This window comes from Dipteris shenzhenensis, chromosome 1, assembly GCF_047967505.1.
Source record: "Dipteris shenzhenensis isolate YYH24624 ecotype China chromosome 1, Dip_SZ_1.0, whole genome shotgun sequence".
Lineage (NCBI taxonomy): Eukaryota > Viridiplantae > Streptophyta > Polypodiopsida > Gleicheniales > Dipteridaceae > Dipteris > Dipteris shenzhenensis.
Window position 1 is genome coordinate 29,411,618 of NC_141596.1, and position 8,991 is coordinate 29,420,608.

The following is an 8,991-nucleotide window of genomic DNA, read 5'->3' on the forward strand; positions in this document are numbered from 1 at the left end:
GCAAAGCATGTAGATTTGTACTCGGCCTCGGTAGAAGAAAGAGCAAATGTGGGTTGCTTCTTGCTGACCCATGACACAACTCCAGATCCAAGTGAGAAATAGTACCCTGTCACTAATCTCCTACTGTCCACGTCTCCTGCCCAATCTGAGTCACAGAATCTGGTCAAGATGTTACTGTTGGTATAGGTGATGCCATAATCAAGTGTGCCTTTGATGTATTTCAGCACTCGCATTCCTGCCCTCCAATGGTTCTCCCGGGGCTTATTGGAAAACCTGCTTAGTACACTAGTCGCAAAACTGATGTCCGGTTGTGTGTTGCACAGGTAAATCAAGCTGCCCACAAGCCTTCTGTACTTCGCTTCGTCCACCAGTGGTGATGAATCCTCGTTTGAGAGCTTTGCATCAACCTCCATAGGGGTACCAACTGTTTTGCACTCAACCATGCCAAATGCCTTTAGTATCTCTCCAGCATACTTCAACTGTGAAATGAAGATCTGTTTTGGCTCCTGCCAAACTTCAATCCCCAAACAAAAATGCATCAGTCCGAGGTTTGTCACTTCAAACTCTCTTCCTAGCAAATGCTTCGTCTGCGAGATCTTCTCTTCATGGTTCCCTATTATGACAAGGTCCTCCACATAAAGGACCACGATCATACACCTGCCTCCTCTCTGAAGATATACAAATTTGCATCAGATGGGCTCCTCCTGAACCCATTTTGCAAAAAGTAGGCATCAATTTGCTGGTACCATGCTCGTGGGGCCTGTTTCAGCCCGTAAAGTGCCTTCTTCAGTTTGCAAACTTTACCTTATGAACCGGAGATCTCAAAACCTAGTGGTTGTTCCATGTATACCTCCTCCTTGAGATCTCCATTCAGAAAGGCGGATTTCACATCCATCTGAAACACGGGCGAACTTCCCTGGATAGCTAAAGCCAAAACACTACGAATTGTGTTTAGTTGAGCTGTGGGAGAAAAAGTATCTTGATAATCAAAACCATGTACCTATGCAAATCCTTTTTCCATGAGCCGAGCCTTGTACTTATCCAATGTGCCGTCGAACTTTTACTTGATCTTGTACACCCACTTGGTTTTGATTACCTTGCGCTTTGGTGGTCGATCCACAACCAAGTGTTGTTCTTTATTATGGAGCCATACTCCGACTACATAGCCTCCATCCACCTATCATCGCCCTGTGCCTCTTCAAGACACTTGGGTTCATCAGCACGGATCACTTCTGTCATCAAAGCATAGTTGACCAAGTGTTCCTGTGCCCTTCTTTGCTCCTCTAATCTCTTGGACCGGCGGTGTTCGGATGGTTCCTCCTCAATGGCTGGAGGTTCTCTGCTGTCCAAAAGCTGCTTTACCCACTTCGGGAATGGCCGTTGCCATTGTGGTTCTGCAGGCTCTTCTTTATCTTCTTTGTCTTGAATCCTCCCAAGCACCGTTGGTGGGGGAGTTTGGTCTGCTGTTGGTGGCGGTACTAGATGGATATCCTAGTCCTGGTTGTCTGGGAAGGAAGTATCCTCCTCTAATACCGATCTTGAAACTGGCCTCACATCCACCCCAGTAGCAATGTCCCAAAGCTCATATGCGCTTAGGATGGTCTTCATCTTTAACTTCTAGAGAGGATAGTTGGAGCCGTCCAACTTTCCGCTTTCGCCGAACGGTGGGATTTGCAGTCCTACAGGCTAGGCCATCTCTCACAATTTGCTCGCAAATAGAAACACACTACCAAATCTTCTTGCTAGAGTCCAGGCTCTGATACCATGTAAGAAAATAATACAACATCTGTGCTCAATAGGTAACAGGATCTCATACACAAGAGAGAAAACAAGATAGTATGGAGAATCAAAAATTTGATTACTGTAGAACTGATACAATAGATGGCGCTGCCTCCCAACCGTGCACTCAACCGTGCACTCTTGTGAAAGAAGCTTCGATGGCATGTTGGAAACAATAGAAGACAGAGGCTGGATGCTAAGGAATCAGGGTTGTTGTAGCCAGTGATGAAATGGGCTTCACGGGCTTGCTCTTATATAGCTACCAATCATAGTCGATTAGGCTCAATTGGGTGGCCGACCCAGTCCGCCCAAAATGGTCGACTGGGGGTCAGTCCCGAAATAGGCCACCAACCATACGATAGAACCGGTGTGCAAAATAGAGCAACTAACCTACGGTCTCCGTTCGGCCCACAGCCATCCAGGATCATCTAAGGCTCCAAATGGGCCCCGCAACTCGAGAGTGGGCTGCCCCGAGAAATGCTCCATCTACCCTCAATGTGGTCAGTCAAGGGATGCCTTCCTGCACTTGCATGTAGCCTAGTTGGCAGTGTGCCAACTCTATCTGAAGCCGTCCAGCCATCAGGCCACACATGGCCCCCATCTGGTGTCCAAACCAGGACCTACCAGATAACTGAGCTACTCAAATGCCTTCTCCTCATATGGGGGGGCTTACAAGTAGAGTTAGCTGATTCCCGCATAGTTACATGAGAGTGGAGCATTGATATCTAACACTCCCCTCCCTTCTCCCCTCTCCCCCTTCCCTCTTTCTTATGTGGAAACACATTGCAACAATCCGAAGGCCGCTTGAGTGACACTTGCGGATGGCTCATGCCTTGCATTGCTCTCACAAGGAGTAGCTTGGAGTGGAGGCTCCATCGGCATCTCTTCAAGATCCCCATGACATGTGAGTCACTGCCAAGACCCACACACCAAATCAACAGATAATACATTTAACAAATAAATTTGCAACTATGGCTACATCGTTCTTTGAGGTGAATACTACTTCAAATCATTTGGTAAAAGAATCAATAGCTACAAATGTATACTTCTTCCTAGATGAATGAGGGGAGATGGGGCCCACAAAGTAGACCCAATATGGATGTCCCACGTATCAAAATGGAGAAGATTTAGAATACTCATTACATGTGTTGACATATGTAAAGAGAGTGGGAGAGAAGGAAGGAGTCTCACTTACAGCTTTCTCACATACACAATGGGGGAATATACACAAAGGTGGAGGCTAAAAATAGTTTTCCTCTCCTTAGTTGTGAAAGCCAAAAGAACTCTAAGTACAAAAAAATAGGTGAACCCTATATGTGGGTCTCAAACCAAACTCAGCTAACTAAGGTGGCATACTAACTGAGCCACTAACTAGAGTACATAAAGATAGCTGTCATCCAGCTATTATTCATGGGCAGTGTACCAACCGCATCTGCAGCTAACAAGTTGGTGACATAAATGCACAATGGTCACCCTAGCATATCACAAGTGGAGCTCGATATCTCAACACTCCCCCTCGAGCTCAATCCCAATTTCTGCACACCAAGCAAGTCTCTGAACTTGCGCAACTTCTCTGCACGCAATTCCTTCGTGAATATGTCAGCTACCTAATCCTCTGTGCTGACATAAACTAGATCAATAAAACCTACTAGAACCTTCTCCTGCACATAGTGATAATGCACCTCAATGTGCTTTGTTCTAGCATGATAGACTGGGTTATTTGCCAAGTGTATACTGCTCATGTTGTCACAATAAATGACAACTGGCCCATTTGTAGACTGATGCATATCATAAAGTAGCTTATGCAACCAAGCTACCTCACATGCAGCCATTGCTGCACCCCTATACTCAGCCTCTATTCTCGAGAAGGCAACTATAGGCTGTTTCTTGCTGCTCCAAGTGACTACCCCAGTCTCATAAAATAGTCCATTCTCCAATGTGGACTTTACATTCCTCAGTATGCGTCTAGCCACATCAAATGCAGTTTCCTTGGAGCCTGCATAAACTGACTTACCAACCCAATAGCATAGCTCAAATCTGGCCTGGTAATAGTCATATAAATCAAACTTCCTATGATGCGTCTGTACAAAGTAGGTTCTTCCAAAAGCTCACCTGCATTTGTGCTCAACCTCACATTCTACTCCAAAGGAACTGAAATAGGCTTACAACCTATCATCCCATATTTGGATAGCATGTCCAATCCATACTGCCTCTGCAAGAGCCATATCCAACTTGTGGATCTAATGACCTCAATGCCCAAGAAGTAATGCAGCTCTCCCAAATCCTTCATCTCAAACTTCTGCTTCAATAGCATTTTCACATGAAGGATATCTTCATCACTATCACCTGTGATGATCAAATCATCAACATAAATGACAAGTAGCATAATTTCTTTCTCTGTTTTTCTCACATAAAGTGAGAAATTTGCCTTGGAAATCTAAAAGCCAATAGTGACAAGATACTATCCTATCTTGTCAGACCATGCTCTGGGTGCTTGCTTCAAGCCATACAAGGCTTTCTTCAACCTGCAAACAAACTCAGGATGAACAGCATGAACATAACCTGGTGGCTGCTCCATATAGACCTCTTCTTGCAAATCACCATGCAAGAAAGCATTCTTTACATCCATCTGATGTAAAGACCATCCCTTTGATGCAACCATAGCATTGACTACTCTTACAGTTGCCATCCTTGCAACCGGACTGAATATTTCTTCATAATCAATGCTATATGATTGTGCATACCCCTTGACAACTAATCTTGCCTTGTATTAGTTCACAGAACCATCTGCATTGTGCTTCACCTTATAAACCCACTTGCAACCAATTGCATTCTTGTCTTTAGGCAAAGGCACCAATTCCCATGTAGCATTTGCTTCCAAGGCATCCATTTCTTCATCCATGGCTTTCTCCCATTTTTCTTTCCCATGGCTTGCTCAAAAGAAGTGGGTTTGTGGTTCATGTATCACTTTGACCATATAGGCATAGTGAATGGTTGTAAATCCATCATATTTCAGCCTATCCATAGGATACCTAGCTCTGGTAGACCTGCACAAAATAGGCTCACTACCCCCTCGTGTGTGGTTAAAGGTATGAATCTTTAACATTCATAATTTCATACAATGTTCATCCTACTTTGAGGATCTTGGTATTAGGTGCATATGATCTCCAAATGAACTTGTAGGCTTGGACAAATTAAACAAAAGAAAGAAAGCATTGCAATACCCTAAAGTCGGAGGGGAGGTTGGAAGGGTAGTGACTAGAAGAATGAAGAAGAAGAATTATTACAAGTGGATGGAGGTGATGAGGAGTTGGCAGGATCAAGAAGATGGGCAGTGGATGTCGAGGATCCTGAGGAGGCTCCCATTGGACCATTAGATGTCACTAATGATGACATTACATTATCTCAGTTCACACAAAAAAGACCCTTGAAGCGTAGAGCAATGGTATGTCATTGAAGTGTAATGAACTTCCAAGACATTCTAATACATTGTATGCGAGTAGTTATGTGCAAGTTAGTTATATGAGCATCACAACAATAAAGCTTGCAAGAGTTTTTTGCAATATAATAAAGATGTGCCATGCTTGGTGAATCATGATCCATTATGTGTTCCATCCTCTCCATGGTTGTCTTGTTTGACTTGTTTCAATAATATTTAAGGCAAGTTCTGTGTTTTCCAAAAATGCAATGTGCATGCAATTACTGTGCACAATGCAAATGATTTGAATGATGATTCACACGTAGGAAAATATCATGCTGCAGAAAGAAAAAAACAAGGAAGGAAGCATACTATTAGATGGTCTAGGGACACAAACAATGATGAAGGGCATCCTAATGAGAAAAGGTCCTTCCAAGTTGGCAAGGCACAAGAAGGGTCTGCTGATTATGTGGAAACTTTAGGGTAGGTTAATGACGCACGGGTAGGGAAGTTTGATGACGAACAAGCAAGGCAGATGACAAATATGCAAAGCAGGTTGACGAAGCAAGGGCAAGACAAGATAGTAAAGTTGAAGAAACACATGATGAGAAGGCAGACTTAGTGCTGGTGCAGATTGGGATGCAAAATTAGCAAAGATATCAATGTTGATGTTTAGAAGGATGCACAAGATGATGCAGAAGCATATTTTTCTCTTGTTGATAAGGATGCACATGTTGATGCATCAACATATGAGGCTGATGTTAAGAATGATGCAGATGCTGATGCATCACCACACAATGCTCATGTTGAGGAGGATACAGAGGCTCATGCAGAAGCTAAGGATGATGTTCAAAAGAATGCACATGTTGACACAGAAGCATCCGATGCTAATGTTTAGAAGGATGCACAGGCTGATGCAAAGGCACATAAAGCTAAAGTTGAGAAAGATGCATAAGCTAATGGGTCATTGCTTGCTTAGGTGTAGCCATTTTTGGTGAGGTTCAGGGAGTTTTCTATATATAGGTATCTTGCATGACCCATAACTTATGCATTGCTCAATAGAATTTGGCAAATGTTGTCTTTGTCTTCAAATTGTAGTACACATTCTAAACTTGAACATGAGACAAACAAATTATGGAGTAAGGATTTGGAACGAGACTGCCGTTAAAGAATTACAAGTGCTATGTTGCATGTGAAGCATGCATCCTGAAGATGATAGGATATAGAAATTTATTCAAAAACATCAAAATTTTATTATGTACATACATGCAACCAAGTAGCAAAGATTTTATATTGATATATAAGCATAGCTTTGATAAAAATATCCCTAGAGCCTTATACCCATTCTATGAAAGGGGGATAGGCCCGGGTGAAAGCAAGATAACGCGGTATGATTTTTCCACTATATAGCATGAAAATATAGCAAAATGCATAGTACTTAGATGAAAAAAAACCAAAATGGTTGTTATATTTTTCAATGAAATATAGAGTTCATTGCATAATTATGTGCACCACTACCAAGTAATTGAAATACTGACGAGACATTTCGGGTAGTTCTTAGATTCCAACTCCAAAATTATGTTCCCTCTTGATCGTGTTGTCAACCATTCGTTCCCCTATCCTCTAAGTTGAAGAGCTTCAATCTTCTATATTCACCGTTTGCACTACTGTGCTATCGTCTAGATCAACTTTAGTTTCCCCACAATGAGAATTAAATAGGTACAATGCGACAAACTTTTTTTGAAAGCGAGAGTGGTGAAGCTGAGAATCAATGCTTATTTGTTTTCTTTTGGGTTAAAATGCAGGTTTATATTATAAAGTTAAGAATTTTACATCATAAAAAACAACAAAACCACTCCTTCCCATACATGGGGGGAGAACTTACTAATATCTAAAGGTTTGTCAACTCGTTTGGGAGGTATTTCAATTACCTTCTTCCTTTAGCTCCACGTGGGATACCACCTTGATGACAACTGTGCTTGGAATGTGAAGGTAAGGACATGGAAGTCATTGTTTCTAGGCCTTCCCTAGCTTTTCTCTGGATTATTTGGCTGGACTCTATAGGGTTTGCATGAATTGATCCCTTGACATGATTTCATTTTGTACTTTAGCTGATGCACTTGCGGTGTCCATGTGAGACATCAGTCTTTTGTATAAAGGTGGGCTTGGTGGAACTTTCTATAGTTCAGCAGGGGTAGACATTTTCTATGCATGTATGCCACTTTGCAATGTTGCTCTCTCTCTAGGTGCCCTGGTAGGTATAGAGAAAGGATCTAGAGAAATAGGAGGAGAAGTAGCAGTCTACTGAGGGGTCGGGCTTTCCTTCTCTTGATATAGAGGTTGTTATCTTTTGTTTACTTCCTTATCCACAAATAGTTGAAGCTGCTCCAACAGGCTTCTTTCTTCATGGCCAAGATAATATTCTTTCTGAGCAATTGCGTGTATCTACATCTGAGCTATGAGGATCTTCTGAAGGATGTCACTGTGCTCCTGTGAGAAAGATCCAATATGTGATCGCCACTAAGCCTAGTGCACACAAGGTCAGTGGAAGAACTAAGGAGGCTCAAAGCACACTACATAAGACATGAGAGGGAGAGAGAAAATGTTTATCTTTTGCAATGTGTGTTCTCAACAATGCATGATAGGCCTCTTATATAGAGAGTGACCTTCGAATAGTCAACATTTTTGGGATCCTTTGATCCACATCTCTCCTTATGGATATCCTCAATCCACATCTCCACATCATGTAGTCCACATCCTAGGGTGGCTACTTTGATTCTTTCCTATACCATACCTTAGCCTTTAATATATGTGCTCATGGCACCATGTATCTCAACATCCTGGTTACCCACATGAATTTAAGAAGACATTAGTAGCATCAACATTTCATCATTAAAGACTTTTGCACACAAGGAGAACCACATTGACCAAAGTGCCACAGCTCGAAAGGTGTTCCAGTTTGGTAGAGCTCTGTTAGGGGTGTCTCCTAGGAGGAGATAAGTGTAGTTTAGCAATAGTCAAGCATGATGGTCTGAGATGAAGACCATAATGTTATGGGCTATCTACAATTGAGGAATAAGTGCGGAATGTCCTCCTAGGTGCATCTACATCTCTTATTGGTATTGTCGCCATGTCCGATCCTATGAGCTCTTTTAGCCATCTAGACTCCTTTGTGTAGGATTAGCCAAAGCAAGTAGGGTTTCTTCTTAGAGATGTTTTTTTCCCATACTTTTTTGAATCTCTCCACGCACGTCCTTGAAGAATCTCTCCTTTGCCATTTCAGGTTGAGTGTCATTACTATTTCTTCCTAACCTTCTACCCAAATTGGGATTGGAGTTAGCTAGTTTTGTTTGGCCCATTTGAATTCCCTCAAGGATGATCTGAGGAGGCCTCCCATCCACGATAGACTTTCTCTTGTCTAGATCCCCTACCTCTCATGAATTATCCTTAGGTAGAATCTGTTGAGACAAAATTTAGTCATCAGATTTTTTTCTTCTAGCCACTTGCCTTGGTCTCTGTTCCATAAGTCTTCCCAGATTCATATCCCCTTCTTGTTGAGCCTAAGGGCTCCTTTCAAGTCCTCATCACTTATCTGAGCCTTTGGCTAGATTATCGGGAACCAAATTGAGTCTTGACTACAAAAGGTGCCCATTTTTCTTGAAACTCCCTTCCATTTGATATACGAACAAGTTGACTCCCATGCTTGCCACATTCTATTCCAAAGTTTTGAACCCTTGGCTAGACACGTTTCACTGGCCAGAAGTGTCACCTCAAGGGGAAACTTCTTCCAGTTT